This window comes from Apteryx mantelli, chromosome 5 (assembly GCF_036417845.1).
Source record: "Apteryx mantelli isolate bAptMan1 chromosome 5, bAptMan1.hap1, whole genome shotgun sequence".
NCBI classification, from domain to species: domain Eukaryota; kingdom Metazoa; phylum Chordata; class Aves; order Apterygiformes; family Apterygidae; genus Apteryx; species Apteryx mantelli.
In genome coordinates, this window is record NC_089982.1 from 24,956,376 (window position 1) to 24,973,062 (window position 16,687).

The 16,687-nt window shown below is 36.8% G+C and overlaps 1 long non-coding RNA gene across 4 annotated transcripts in view; it reads left to right on the forward strand.

Moving 5' to 3' along the window:
• Window positions 1-15,843, forward strand: part of LOC106492145 (uncharacterized) — a 168,019-nt gene extending 152,176 nt beyond the window's left edge. For 2 of the 4 annotated variants that reach the window (XR_010884361.1, XR_010884358.1), the window contains 2 exons: window positions 10,103-10,177; window positions 15,364-15,732. This is a non-coding gene — a long non-coding RNA (uncharacterized lncRNA). Of the gene's footprint in view, window positions 1-10,102; window positions 10,178-15,363; window positions 15,733-15,775 lie in introns of those variants that run through there. The other 2 variants (XR_010884359.1, XR_010884360.1) reach the window with 2 other exon arrangements.
• The last annotated feature ends 844 nt before the right edge of the window (window positions 15,844-16,687 follow it).

Here is a 16,687-nt window from a genome sequence, read left to right on the forward strand (position 1 = left end):
TATTGCTTTAAAAAAATCTAACTGCAGTAATTCTGTGTAGCTAACATTCATATACATGATCAGCTTAATCCATCTTTTCAACAGAACATTCTTATAGCAGGAATTTAAAACAATAATACAAAGAAGAGAGTAAAACATAAGAATAGAGTCAATGGAAAGCCATATTCAGAACATCCTAAAATAATTTACCTCTGTTCTGTATTCTAAATTTAATATTATATACAGAAAGTGAACTATGCAAAACTACGGTATGTAATCAATCTTGAACTTTTCTATGTTTCTCAGTGAAAAAGAACTGTATTTGCCCCTCTTCTATAGCTACCTATCCATCAAGCAGCTTACTCTAAAAGTGAAGAACGAGTGGCATTACCCTTGTGGAGCTATTTTTTCTTGTTATGCTTTCAAAGTGGGGCATGCCATTTAATCTTCTACATTAAGTTTTAGCTTGAGATATAAAGGCAATTTACATTGCTTTATCAGCTGTTCTGATGTTCACACTCTGGTGCTTTTTAGGGAATTAGTAAAGAAGTTGGGATACATGAGGTCCAACATAATCATGGAAAGAACAAAACAGAACTTTTTAATATTAAAATCTTATTTGGCATCTTTAAAATAAGGAATAAGAATTCTGGCTGAAAATATAACATGAATCATGCAATGCCATAATAACCCAACTTCCTTCTTGCTCCTGGTGTGCTTGATATTCCTAAGTACCTAAAGTACTTTCTCAGCTGTTTATTATTAATAGGACTGCTTAGGAACTGAGTTATGGGTTCTTTGTATGCCATTCCCTTGTAACACTTTAGATAAAGCTGTAAATAAAGATAATGCAATGGATGAAGTTTTCTACTCGAAACTGTAATTTTCCAATAAAAATTTAGCACAAGTATTATGGCAACAGGCAATTAAATGTTCAAATGTCATTGCCTCTAACTTAGAAAGGGTATTCCTTGAACAAAGCAGCTAAAATGCTATTTGGCTGGAAAGTAAACATTATTCAGCAAATGATCAGTACTGAAATTGTCAAAGAAGCAAACTCTGCTTACTTATAATTAGCAACATGGTCTAGCTCCACTGGCATACTGTAAAATATGCCTGTACGGACTGTGTAATTTAAGATTATTTAGAAGACAGTTATTCATTGTATCAAGAGACAGGTAAAACAATTCATCTCTTGGTCACTTAATCAGCTCTGGCTCAGGTGGGCAGTGGCTACAACTTCTTCTTATTTAGCCCTTTTTCAGTAGACTAAACAAAGGGTTTTTCTTTCCTTTAAACATGGCTCTAATTACCAAATACAGCAAGTTCATTCAGAAATACAAAGATCAGGTTTTTCTAAGTCTCCTGAATTTCCCAAACTTTTTAGCAAGCAATATTGAGAAATTTTGTTCTATAACTTACACTTTATGACACGAGCCAATGAAATACTTTAACAAAGAGTTTCCTCTAAAATAAGTAATAGCTGGAAATGTACTATTCCCTGCACTTGTCTTTTATTTGCTAGATGATCTGTTTGCTTCACTTTCTTTTCATAGCTTCAGAAAATACAGCAAGTCCATAGATCTACATTTCCATCAGTGATGGCAGGCCCTCTTTGGAAGCACAGACTTGAGCACTTAACCCCAAGTTAAAATACAAATTAACTCATCTTTCATTTCTATTTTAAGTTAATATTTAATCAGTTAGGGCTGATGAGTCTAGGAGATTTTGCAGAAAATAACAAGTTTGATAATTCAAGACTAAAATAAATCAACCACCACTCTGCTATTAAAGCTGAATACAAAAGTGTATAGATTAGCCTCATATGAATTGGTGCTTTTTCATCATGTCTGTGAAATAGAAATGGAGATACCGTAAACAAATCAGAGTACAGAGATACTGCTCAGCTATGGTAATGAAAGTACAGATTTCAGCCACCAAAGGGATTTATTTTTCATTTGTTTTGATTTTTCTTTCTTCTAAATCATGTTAAAATTATGTGTCCTTTCAACTTTAGTTAATTTTAGTCTCTTGTGTTGGGGACAGCCTCTGCTAAATAGACAGGGACTGACTGCTGATTTTAAGAAGACATTCACAAGAGTATTAAGATAGAGATTTTGCTTGTTAAATGATACATGAGGAGAGCAACAATTTCAAAACTGCATGTCCTATTTTAGCTACTTTCACTATCATGAAAAGATAGGTCGACCTACTTGTATATAACAAAAATAGCCATGGATCTTTAAAACAAAATCAGTCTCATTGAGCTGAACAGAAATGGAGAAGTGAAATTGTTTCTTTTCTCCTTTTTTTTCTTTTTTCCAAATTAGGCACTGCTCATAGCATAACGTGGTTACGTGCAGGTTACAACCTGGCAGTAGGAGTAATAAAGCAGCCAGAATGTACTCATGGTAGGTTTTGCTCAGCAGAAACTGGGGATTATTGAAAATCTCAAAAGCTTGTTTTTGCAAAATATGGTTGAAATTCTAGGCCAAAGAACTTCCATGAGGATTCTGGTGAGCATCACTTGGTGGACTTGAGTAGAGGAATTGGACTGATAAATGACAGACAAAAAGAGGAGGATCAAGAATGCTCACAGGCAGGAAAAATCACTTATTGAAAAAGATGGAATGAGCTGGAACTGTTAAAACTAGACAAAACAGAGGGGCTACATGATAACAGTCTTAAAATACATGAAAATGACGAAGGGAGTTACATTTTCTTGATTACAGTGGACAAAATGAGAAATAAGGAGCTTAAATTGCAGTACAGAAGCTTTAGTTTAGTTACTGGGAAAAAGCATGTTAAGGATAGGGAAGCACTGAGATATATTGCTTGGTGAAGAGTCTCTCCATTGGAAGCCCCTGAGCACCTGGGTATGCAGCCACCTGCCTGGGATGGGCTGCGTGCGCCAGGGCCGGATTCGGGGAGGGGGGGCAGTGCCCAGATGAGCTTTGGGGGCCCCTTTCACACCTGAGCAGAAAGGATATTCTGTGAAAGGAGAAACTTTCTGTAAGATTTTGGAAGTCTTCTATAACAGCATACAGGAACTATGTCTTAAGCTTAAAAGTTTTTTAGGATGGATCACAGAACAGAAAGCATAAATTTGTCACTAGAATTATGTTTTGGGGTTTTTTTCTAATATATATTGGTTTCATCCCTAAAAAACCCGTTTACTCTGCAAAAAAGTCTTAACTTAAAGCCTTCCACCAGATTGCAGAGATTTGGTCCTTGCTTTAATCAAAAAGTCATGTTTCAAATCACAATGGATCTAGCTGCTGTCAATCAATTCTATTCTAATATGCATAAACCCTTTTAAGTCTCTCTTTCATGTTAATCATTGGTAGAATTCTTTTATCAATCAGATTTATTATACCTAGTTTATTTTATACTCTTTGCTATTATCCTAAGCACTAATATTAGCTATTTTGCATTCAAACTATATCTTCTGCACAAATTCCTGTATGCTACTAAGATACAGCTAGCTGTTATAATGCTCAACTGAAAGTATCAAAGCATTTACGCAGTGCAATAACCTCACTAGGTGGCAGTGGAGAGAGATACTACTTTATACAATTTTCCTTTTTAATAGGACAGAGAAACATGTCAATAAATAATGCGGCTTATTACTGTTTTCTGCGTTAACTCTTGATCACAAGATAGCAGTTTTTTCTACACAAAAGTCTGGGGGCTTCTGTCCAGTTAAATCTACGTGCAGTACTAGATACAGAGCTGCAGAAAGTAACAAACAACTATCTTTGAAATGTCTGTGTCGCATTTGCTCTTCCTTCTATATATGAATATATTTCACATTTGTATTGTAATAGTCACCAAAGCAATGAAAAAGTTGTTCCTTTGAAAGCTATGCCAACTTGTGTTTTCATCTGAATTCTATATAAATTATTATTTGTATTTGTTTTGCAGTTGAGTGGACCAATAAACTAGATGTAACCAAGAACCAGAAACAGAGTGCAGTAAACAAAGCTGTGACTGAGAGCATGCACATGCACGACCCAAGAATTCTCTAGTAAATTAATTGATTTTGAGAAAGAAAACTGAAATTCTTGAGAAATGAACACTGACACCTTTCTAGAAGCAGCTTGATGCAACATGACATCAAGGCCCAAACAATTTTCTCATAAACTCAACTATACCATGGTCTTTCCTGAAACTTAAAGTCAGTGATACGGTTCCCCAAAGAGATTTCCTTAAATAGAAATACTGCAAATAAATAGTTACATTTCAATATGTTTGTGGAACTGATTACATTTAGCAGAAACACAAAACAAAAGACCAATATGACAAAGCAGTGATGCGATATATGCTCTCTCCAGCCTCAGTTACAGGGAAGTCATTTTTTTCTATCTTGAGACATCAGACAACTTCATCCTGTATTCTCAGGGATGACACTGATACGCAAAGACATAGTTAGGTACTTTGGTAAGATGCCAAAATTCCTCTCAAATGGCCTAGATACTGACAAAATGCGCCTTTTAGTTTGTTTATTGCACTCATTCAGTTCTTCTGTATAAACTCTTAAATTAACCTTATGTGAGAAAAATCTCAATTGTAAAACAAAGATACCTGTTACACCTCATCCTTCCTCCCCCCCAAAACCTGCTCAAAATCATGGCACTATGGATTTGCACTGAAGCTGTGCAATCCTATTGTTCTTAATCTAGTAGCCTTAAAGTAAGTGGCAAATCAATATTGATTCATGTGGTCCTCACTGCAGTAACAGTCATCACGATGTTTTAATATGCTGCTAATATGAAGACTGTATCTGGACTTGTTCTGTCCACCCACATGTGAAATGAAGATCAACAGTGGAAAGAAATATTCATTTAGCTTATTTCTTCTATATAATCTGTATCCGACTGAGTTTTGAACTAAGCTGGCCTTGCTGCTCAAAACTGTACAAATTTTTCCCAGTATACTTAGTTTGCATTTAATTTCTCTTCACAGTCGTTGGGTTTTGTACCACTCCAAAAAATTTAGCCACCTACTTTTTCGTGATGCTTAGAGGTAGAACTTGCATGATGGGGACATCAGTTAAGTCAGTGTCTCTTAGCACACTGCTCTGAACAAAATCTGCACAATATTCTGCTTGGAATAAAGACTGAAAATTGTTTTATTGCAGTTATGATAACTCATCATTACAATGAGATGCTATCTTCCCTATCAATTTCAAAATATAAATGTATACAATTCATTAAATGTTCTATTTGGTTGATTGGCACTTACAGAGCAATATCTAAATTAAATGGATAACTGGAAAAAGACAAAAGCAAGCTACTTATGTCCACCAGTACAGAGACAGCTCTTAACATGTTCTTCTACTCACAAATAACCCTCTGCTGAGTCCAGAATAGTTAACTGTGAGTAACTTGTTCAGATTTTTCAAGAGTTCAAGCACGTTTCTCTCTTTTCTAACAGAACATAGGAATTAAATTGTCCAGTGTCTATAGCTGACTTTTGACACAGTCTGATTAGCTTATTGATTAGGGCCATTAAGATTATAATCAATCGGCAACAAAAAGTTCACTTTACTACTGTTTGTTTTCCTATAGTCCTAATACAACTGAAATGAAAGAAAATTGTATTTCTATACACCCTCTTTTTACACCACTTTTTGTTTACAACATATAGGTTTCTACAATTTAACTAATCCTTATTTTGATAGAAGTACAAATTCATTAATTATCATAGATAGTATTTATGTGGAAATAAAAGAGCAAGTAAAGACATTAAGACTAAATTGTGTATTCAGTCATGTTATTAGGACTTACTGTAAATATTTTTGGCTTGGTTCAGGTCGTCTCTGACATGGTCATGCAAAGCAGCTCCTTAGTATCTGTTACTCCACATTGCACAGTTTTTATAAACTGTATATTGTGAATCTCATAAAGCTAGGGATCTGCCTTTAAAGGTCAATGCATTAGAAATGTAACAACATGGCAAGAAGAGGTGGATGCATGATAATAGTTTTTTTCTCCTTCCTTGGCAGTGAAGTAGATGGAGGCAGGATTGGTGCAGGCTGCAGACAGCCCTGTGCTATAGCCGGCACAGCCACGAGAGCACAAAACACAACAGAAACCTTCCCCCTTTTCACAGCTGCAGTCAGTTAATTCTACCCAGTTGTGAGCAGAGAAGGAGCCACGATGCAGAGCTGAGGCTCAGTCTGCAGGCTGTAAATTATGTAATGGATTATACGTTTATCTTTGCGTTAACATGGATCAAATATTTGCAAATGATGTATTCATTACTTTGTTATATTAGAAATCAGCATATTCTTATGTCCCTTCTGTAGCCACTATTTAGCCAAAGATTCTAGTGATACCTTAAAACCTCTCAATTATCATGATTGATGTACAAGCTATTTTTACCACCTATCAGACTACCCAAAAGACTTCTGAACTTTAAAGCTCAAATTTAAAATGACTGTGCATTTTAACAGCAATTGTATTATGCTTTAACCTGGTTTGCAAACTTAAATAATAAAGATATTAAACTGAAGATAGGGTGCCAACTTACAAAATAAACTGAAGTCTTACAGTGGCATCAGTAAAGCCACGACTAAAGGGGATTATAACATAAAACCCTGATGGACACTTAGCTACAACATAAGCAGTAGAATAATTACGAAATATTTTATTATGAATGCAAAAAGAATTCTTAGAACTATATTTCATATCATAGCCTGTCACTCTTACTCAGATTTGTGTTTTCTAACTAGTGTTTAAAAAGAAATATTTGATTTAAAGTTAGAAATACATATAGCTTATTTAACATTTTAGCTACCCTATTCTTTCAAAAACAGTGAAAAGTTCCAGTGTTCTGTTGCTTGCTCTGGCCCGTAGATGTGAATTTCCAGCTTGTGTAATCACACTCTATTTGTGTTTACTACACAAAACAGTTGTAACAGTATGTGGGAATGAAAAGCCATCATTTTTGTGGAAATGAATAAACTGTATAAATCTTATTTCTGAATTGCTCTGGAAACTTGAAATTGTTACATAATTAAGAAACATATTCAGATGTCTTTCCAGTCTTTCATTTTCTGTCTTTGATGCTTTTGCCATTGGTTTTTCACAGAGTATTAGGAATTCCATATGGTTTCATTTATATTTCTAATGCAAGAGACCTAATTTGCCATCATGGGTAGTTTAGGTCTCAACTGTAGGTCACATTTAACTAGGGGACTTACAGAAAATGAAAAAGTTGTAGAACCTTTGTGGTTACCCCTGCTGAATAATTGCTGCAGTAGCTGAATTTTGCAGTACAGATGTTGGTAATTTGCCACTGAAAACCACCAGTATCAAGCTGTCAGAGTCAAGAAATGGCTTTAATTATTTCCTCCCTGGAGCAGTAATAGCCATTATTTGAATATTACCCAACCTGGGAATGTGTTTGTGCTGGTGATTTCTTAGCACATTTACAGAACGCTGCTCACCTGCACTTGCCAGACCTGGTAGTGTTGTAGATTTGCTTCCTAGTCAGTGGAAACAGAGAACAGAGTGATTGCTTCTGCAAGGGCTGTATCATCTGGAGACCACCTTCATGAACTTTTGTTATTTCCCCTGGCCACCAAAGACTAACATTGTTTTTCTGCTTCACTGAGTATTGAAAATAGAAAATAAATGAGAAAGAACATGAAAACTTGCTGGAAAACTGTACTAGGAAGGAAAGAGAGAGAGAGTACATTTGTTTAGTAAACTGTCCACCTTTGCTGCTAAGAATACCTTTTCACCTGCCATTAGAGCTAATCAGTAAAGAAGTCTATATATGCTTAATGGTCACACTGAGGTCCAGATTCTGCAGTAACTGTTTTATGCCAGGACCTTTTGGCCTCACCTTTGTAATGAAAACCAAGACAGCAATCACTTTGCTTGCTACCGCTGCTCTAATACACAACTATTCTTCTGCTGGAGGAGTCTCTAAGCTACAGCACACACAAATAGAAAATAGTGATAAATCAGCAGATGAAGTATAGAAGAGCTTGCAAAAACAGGAAAACTACTCAGATGAAGAGAGCAATAATCATTTTGGTCCGTATGAAACATCTGAAGTATTAACAGAATTTGAAATCAAAATAAGCTCTGAGGTTAAGCACTGCCAAATACAGTTTTAATTCTAAGTCAGATTATATCTATTAAAATTTGGGATATTCAAATAGTTTTTTAAAAATCTCAAATAACATCATTCCTTGCACAGTTGCTGAGAACATGAGGCAAGGCTGAGCAGGGGGGAGGGATTAATTTTATTCTGTATTCTGGGGTATGTCGCACAACACGGTTCAGAGCCATGCAAGCGTGTCCGGGCTAGACAGGACCCGCTACCCCAGGGGCTGAAAGCCACCCGGCTAGTGCAGTGCTCCAGTCCAAGACACCTCACAGAAAGGCAGAGCATGGTGCTACCTTGAGGTCCTGGTGATGCCTGGGGGAGGTCAGTGGGAGCCATTTCGGGAGTCTCCTCATTCCACCAAGTGTACTGCATGAACACTGCCCGGACTATCATACCTACAGAAGGCAATGGGCATAAATAAAACCAGAGTCAAAACCACACAACTCAAAAAACATTTAAGAGCAGGTAGAAATATTTTCAACATTTTATACCTATCTTGACATTGTTCTCTGTGCTTCTTCAAATAGATCCAAAACCCAGAAAAATTAAATGCTGATGCTAATATGAACATTTCCACAGGAGCCTTTGACTGACTTTGGCTCATGCTTCAAACGCTCTTGGGCTAGGACTTTCTATTCATCATTCCCATGCTGTATCAGTTTGGGGAAACAACCTAACCTCTGCACCCCTAAGTTATCTTTTCTCTGAAGTGGGATAAGGTTTTTCTCCCACACTGTTTGCAGTGCTTTTTGACCCTCTGATAGAAGATATTAGAAAAGGCTGATACAAAATTTCAGTGTATTCTGTAGGAGTTTCTCTCCACTGATTTTGGTGGCCTTTGGATTAAATCCTAGAAGAGCAAAGAATCATTATTATTTTCATGTAATAGCAATGCACTTGGCCAGCAATAAACAGCTCTTCCTTTGAAGTGCACACTTCAGATATTTGTGCATATAGGGGCTAAGAGTGTTTCCGCACATGGATTAATTAATTAAATGCTGACTACAGCACAGGCTTCTGCCAGGAGCACAAGTGCAGCTTCACAAATACAACATTAATGATTCTCTGGGTGACTCAAGGAAGAAAGGTTGAAGGCTGGAGAAATCAAAAGATTGTCTATAAAAAAAGAAGGAACACTGAAAAAAACCAGCATCAAGAAATAAGTTGGGATCCTTTTGTTTTGAAATATTTGTCAGTCTAAAAGTCTTTAAGTCATTAAAAGCTCACCTCTAAGTTGTGCAACATGTTTGCTATTAATTTATCCAGTGTTTATAAGCACAACCAAGCAGGAGATCAAGAAATGTTTTAACCATAGCCAAGTTTTCCTTGAGTTTGTTTTTTTATTTCCCTTCTTTTTAATGTCAACAATAAAAATTAAATAACTAGGAAAAAAATAGAAACAAATTTTTTTAAAACACGTTATTCAGAAAAGAGAAAAGAAAATGTTTTTTTCTTTCCACCCCAGTGAAATAAAGACCCATAGATTCTAGTGGGCTTTTGATCATGCATTAAGATTTTCTTCCAAATAAGATTTTGCAGTGAATATTTCTATGAAGTAATCTACTGCTATTGTACCATAATAATGATAACGAACACTACATATCAGTATCATAGGCTATTTGACCATGACTGAAACAGACTGAAATACTTGTAGAGGTTTATAATCAATACCTATTAAAGTTTTACTTCCTCCACAATAATAAGAGTATAAATAATTATGAGTTATGGAATGCTCTCTGGTTTCTCTGCATGTGCAGGAATTGTTTCTGTTGCCAGAGGCATCTCTTGTGTGTGGCATATCTTAACCACAAAATTGATATCTATGTACAGAGTTTGGTGTCATCAACATTCAACTCACAGCTGAAACTATTTGGGAGTTTTGTTAAGAATGACAAGATTTGATGAATGGAGATTAATGATTAAAATATTTCAGCCTTTCTAAGTCTTCGCACAATGTGACAGCAAATAAGTCTTCAAAGAGATTTATTTTTGTTCCTAGCAGCTGGATATCTAGAGCCTGCCGGTCCTGAGGGAGTCCCAGAGACCTACTTGATGATGGGAGTGTTTCACAGCTGTAAGAGACTCGGATTGTTAAACAATGATTTGAGCTATAACATATTTTAGTGAAGAGATTCTTAAAACCCTGAGGTTTTCTAATTGCCAACAGCCTGCTTGCTTATCGCTGGAAACCTGCAAGCTCCTATATTGTAGCATGAGGTAGTGAAAGCCTGTCTTTAATATGTAATTTAATTATAAGGAAATTATTCCAGAAAGAGAAATCCATCCCCATTTTCTGCTTTCAGAGGTGCAGGTGGGCCAGGTGACTTGCTGATACGGGTAAGATGATACTGTTCCTGATGGAGTACCGCAAGGGTACCTTGTTTTGAGCACCAGTTGAGAATACATGAATGTGAAGAAAACCTATGACATGAATAATGGATAAATGGGTGTGCACTGGTTTCCACAGAATAAAAATAAGCAAATGGCAGAGAAAATGTCCTCCAGTTCGTGAAGCCCTTCCGCAGGCTTGCATATAGCCGTTAGGTTTACTCTGTTGACAGTGGCAAGGCAAATTTCCCTTTGACCATCATGATGGTGCCAAAATTAGAGCTGCAAAATTAGACCCTCTAATACATGTTTAGAGAAGAAAACACCTGAAATAGGTTTCACCAGTGCTATATTCTATAAGGCATAAGGGCATTAATGATCTTTATGATCCTTTAGAGAAATATTCTTTATTACCACTTAGACGGGAAAACAGGTATGAAAAATAATTGGTTTGTGTACCTATACAGAATATTTACTTGCAAGGCAGCTATTCAATTACAAACATTTCCATTTTGAACTTGAAAGGCAGTGGGCAATGACAGAGAAGCATTCATGAAGTCATGATTACAGAAGTAGAGGTTTTATGAAGCACATTTTATAATCTGCATGCACATTTAAAAATCACTTTGAAACTCTCATCAAAAACTTAATTGCAGGCTCTGTAGTGATCTCTATTACCAAGCCTTGATTATTTTTGCAAAATATGTTACATTAACTTACATACGATGAAGTTGTAGATTTAAATAGCTTTAAAGTATTGTAATTAAAATTAAATAACCATAAACAAAATTAATGAATAACATTTTGTGGTTCATATCCCTAGTTTTTATGGATTATATTCACTTGCTGATTAGAATGCCAAAAGTAGTCATTTTCTGTCCTGCAGTCATAATTCTGAATGGCTGTACTTGTGGATATAATTCTACCCAAAACCAAAACGATGCAGGATCGAACTACATAAAGTTCCAGCAATGCAGTTACTGCCTTGAAATAAAAAAGTCTTACAGTGAACACTTTAGTGTTATAGAAGATAGATATGTTAATAACCGTACTTTAGGAGGCCAAAAAACCCCTTACTAAATCTTGCATCTTCCTAAAATTTATCTGTTAAAATATTTAAGACTGTTTTCCAAATTTCTCATTTAGCTTAGTTGTTCTATGGCAAGACATTATTAGGGGTATCATTTACATAGTTTGCATTAAGAATGTCATTTTGAAAATCTAATTTTGTCTTTATTTCAAGTAAGTAGTGACTACTAAGATTAGAATTAATCTGCTATATAAATAGCTATAACTTACTTGGGAAATTCTTTTTTTAAAACCTCATATTGAATCACAGTATGATAAAATATAGTGCAACATTGTAGGGCAACAGGAAGCAGCATTTCATCAGCAACGATTTATCATTTTCACCCTGAAAGTGAAAGTGTCTCAGTGATCCACCTGTTTTTGGCTAGTAATTTCCAGTCAGCACCATGCCTTCCTGCCTCAGTGATATACAGCCTCTTGTCACAAACCAGTTGAAGTTCTATTTTGATTTTTTCCCCAGAAATATGGATTGGGTAGGATCTGTGACGTACTGTAAAAAGATTAGTTTGTTTATATAATGTTGGTCAGGTTCCAGGCATCACTTTCTAAAGGCAGGAAAATCCAGTAATTTTGGATCCAAAAAATCCAATAATGCCAATTTTGAAAGCTATTAGTCTTCTGCCACAGTGAAAGAAATCAAACTATTAGCACTGTGAACATTCACAGGTGAATAGCAGCTTACTGTGAGAACGTGGCAAATCTTTTGCTCCCAAAGTGGATGAGATTAATGTGTAAGAATTACACAAGCAAAATAATCAAGTATAAAATAGTATTTCCTATGAAAAAGCGAGGTACTTAAAATGAAACCCGTACTTTGGAAATGCCACTGCTTATTTACATATAATGAATAAGTGGGATATTTCATCCATTTATCTTTTCTATAATAAAGAAATACTGTTAGGAGAAAAATTGCTAGTTTTACAGTCTTCCACTTCTCCCTGGACTCTGTTGAACAGAGTTTTGCTCTAGAAAAAAATCCAAAATTCCTCAGAAAAATCAGGAGGAAAACAGCCCTTAGAAAAACAGCCAGCTAGTATTCTGCACACTGGAAGAGGAGGCTCCATGTCTGAACTCATCAGTGGATGCTAAACTTTGTAAGCAAGCCACACTTACACATTTGTGCTATTTTGCACATTTCTCTCCCTTTATTCATAAGACATGCAGCAGTCGTGAGAGCAGAGATGAGAAAAGCAGAATGGTTTGTTTTCTGAGCCAGGTAGAAAGGAAGCAAAATCGGGACCAAAAAACCCCCCAGAATTACCAAGGCCATCCACGCAACTGTGGATGAAGCAGGCAGGGCACACCGCAGTCCCAGCTAGGGACTCCAGTGGCTACCTGCACTCACACGTCCTCACACAACCACGGGAATCACAATCCTCCGCAAACAGAAATGATCCTGCTTAGGCAGGAGCAGAGCTGGGTCATCTTCTCATGAGAGCAGCAGCAGCTACTGCCCGTGCTACACCACTAGAAAGAAGGACCTCCTTTCTCCTTTTCAATATCAAGAGAGTAAAAACTAAAAGAAATTTCATCTATTATGGGACTGAGAAGTGGGGGAGTTGTGATTCACTGTGGGTTACCAGCTTCTGCACATTCCAGTAACTGCTGACTTTCAGGTGTTTTTTTCCTTAAGTGGTTAAGTAAAAATAGATGTATATTATGAGAGATTTAATTTCCACCTGAAGCTTTTATAGGATCATGTCTATAGGGAAGTAGGTTCCAATGTGTCCTCAGCTGCGGAAGGAGAGACAGGTGCAGGCTAAAAAAAAGGCTTGTTATAATCACTCCTCTCCAACGCAGCTGGTTTAACAAGAGCAGAGAGGTTTATTTGGACCACACTTGGAAAATGGGAATTTCCATCTTTTTGTTCTCCTCTTAATGTACTGTGCAGAAAGGTCACTTGTTCTGGCAGTGGCTGACACATGACATCTGAGCAGATCCTTAACTACAGTAAATTGCCGTAGTTCAGCAGTATAAATAGCCATAGTAGCACTCGCTAGCCAAGGATTGGCTCCAAAATGCTTTTGATTAATTTCCTGTTACAGGGTTGGTCTTCGAATGCCTCTAGATAACTTCCTGGCAGCACAGTTAAACCCAATTTGCAGAGTGGCATTTCCATAGTTCTTCCTTCGATTCAAATGCCAGCATTTGATGCTTTCCATTTATCATATTTACCCACCTCTGTAGGTGGCCTCATTGGGGGGCTGACTTGAGTTCAATTTGTCCTGACGTAGCACAGATAAACAGCAGTGTTAATTCCTTCCATAATCTATCTGGTCGTTTTCCAGTTGTGTATTTACCAGTCGGTGGAGTCCTCATTTTGTGTGGAAGGACTTCATGTCCTTCTTTTTCTGGCACATAGAGCTGGATGATAAAAAAATATCCTGTTCCTTTGCTTCCTAGTTTAAAATGATGGTTCTTAACTTTCATAGCTTTTGTTGTTTAGTTATGATGGCAAGTTTTCAGCAATATTTGCATGGCCAACAAATATTGATTAAAAAATGGATATTCATCTCCACAATATAGTCTACTAAATCCTTAATGATTTTTTTTAAATGTGCAGTAATTTGGACTACAACTGAACTTTTTAATTGTAACATTTTATGATAATTTGACTTAAAATACAATTGTAACGTAAGTGGGATTTCTAGTCATAACACTCATTTACTAGAAGTAGGTGAAGATAGATCTGAGTAGTAGAAACCAAAATCTGAATGTTGAACAAAATGTTCTTTTCTACAGATTGTAGTATCAGAATTGTGAGCTTTCTTTTTCTGTCACTTACATGAGTTCTAACTAAACTCAGTGAAGTTATTCTTGAGCTGTCCTGATTTAAAGTGGTAACAGAATCAGACAGTCTTTATTTTTGATGGAAAGCATGTACCATCCTCAGGAGAGCAGCGCCAATGAGTGATCTAGTTTTTGTATCCATGCTGTATTGCTGAGATTTTACATGCAAAACTGCAGGAGCAACAGGAGGTGGAAAAGGACCATTGCTTCAAAAAAATAAGAAAAGCTAGAGGAAATCTTAACAACTTGAAAGCAGAGGGAAAGAAATGCAGTTCAGCTTAAACACCTAAATCAATCTGGTCTCATTCCTGAAAGGCCTCTTATACTGCTATTTTTCAGAGAGAGTGGACAGAGTTCCCAAAACGAGGCACATGTGTAAGCTTTTTTAGACCTGGGGACTCTATCTAGCCTCTGGACCAGTTTCTAGGCGTGCTGTCCCTTTTTAAGTAACTCCCTCAATAGAAAGAAAAAGCACAAACTACAAACAAGCAACAAACCCCTTTTCTCAGTGCTAGGCCTTCTTTCTAAATGCGGCAGACTCTGCACAAGGTGCTTTGCAGCACTGAAAACCCGCATTACTAGTGCCATGCAGATGGGCTCTCTGCTCCCAGCAGCACATCTCGGGCTGCTTGCTCGAAGCCCTGGGCAGTCCCGGTCGCCACACTGAAGCAGGTCAGTGGAGGTGGACCAGAAACAGGATCCCAAATCGGTGGTTTACATCCATCCAGCAGTCCTGGCAACCTATGCTCCCTGGTCTTACTTCCGACTAGGAGTGCAACTTGACTGGCAGAGATATGGGGAAGAGAGGAAAAAGGTGGAAGATAGCATTTGATGCCAGATTTGGGGCCACATAGTTATATTGGGGAGATGGAAAAGTGTTCACATCCTAACCTGCCTGTACTCCATCTGTTTGCAACAAGATACTTGGTCCCTATGTAAGCAGAGGGAAAAGGTTTTTTTTTTTTTTTTTTTTTTTTACTGCAGTCATGTAGATTTTGAAAGGAGGAAACCAAGCAAGCTAAAATTAAATATAATTTTTCTTTTTCCCCATAGACTCAGTCTGGATGGATGCCAAACCACATTTCAGAGGGGTGAGAAAGGCCCAACATCTGCTTTTGGTGTAACTGTTTGTATCTTCACTCTAGGAAAATTAGGTTTGAAATAATCTCAAATTGTCTGACACCTGTATCCTATTAGAAGTGACACATGGAAACACCTTCAGCGTACTGAATTCAGCACCATGTCAACAGTTTAAAATTAACAGGAAAAATTGGTAAAATCATTGCTTCCCAGTTTCTGCTGAAACAGATCTTGTGTCATTTCACAAGACCATACTGCAAACTTGATCCATAGAAGTAATGGGGTTTGAATCAGTAGTTATAACATAGTTTGTGTCCTTAGCTATAGCTGGAATTAAATCAAGTGCACACCTTAAGATGACCAGTGTTTTGTATTTTGAGCCAAGGCTCGCCAGAGACACCTAAGGATTGATTGCCAGCAAGCAAGCATCTAGGACATGTAATGACTTCCGTGACAGTTATTCTGAAGTTCAGGTCTGAACCCGAAGTTCAACAATTTTCAGCTTATTAAAATAATGAGCAGGTCATACCTGATTTGTCTCAAGAAAGTGACTCAATTTTCTGCTACAGAATCTAAATTCTTGTGTCGTAAAGGTTTGCTATTTTTTGGGGACACAGAAAATCCAAAAGACTTCTGAAGTCATTCATCTGTTCTGTTGCATCAACAGCTCACTTCCTGCCGTGCAGCGTTACTCGCAGACTCCAATGTGCTATCTCCAACTCACTTTCTTTTCCTCCCAAGCACCGTGTCTCACACTTGTGATTATTCTCCACAGATTTCCATAAGCTTCTATAACAATTCTCAACTTGTAGTGGACACATCAGTTTTCCTTAAATTATTTGAGTTCAAAGGGGCTTCTCCATTGCTGAGAGTTTAGGCAACCAAGGTGTGTGAACGTGTCCCTTTTTTGGCATGTATGTACTAGTTTATTTTAAACTCCCTCCCCAAATCTATAAAAGCTCCCATGTGCAAATTACTTTCTTTTAGGAACATATCTGGTGACCTTTTGCCAGGTGAGATACTGACAATAAGATTCAAGTTCTTTTGAGAAAGGACATTCATTAAAATTCATTAAAATGTTATGACTTTCATAAAAATTATACTGCCTAAAAGATACACTATCTATTACAAAAATATGTCTAATATGTCTTCCCATTCATCTTTGAACACATAGTCTTTTTTTTTAAAGAAATTTGGATGCATTTTTTTGAGACATTAAATGTTTTTAAGTGTCGTTTGAGAACAAGGGGAAGAGTTTTCTTCTTACATAGTATGGTTTTTCAACAGTTCTGCATTT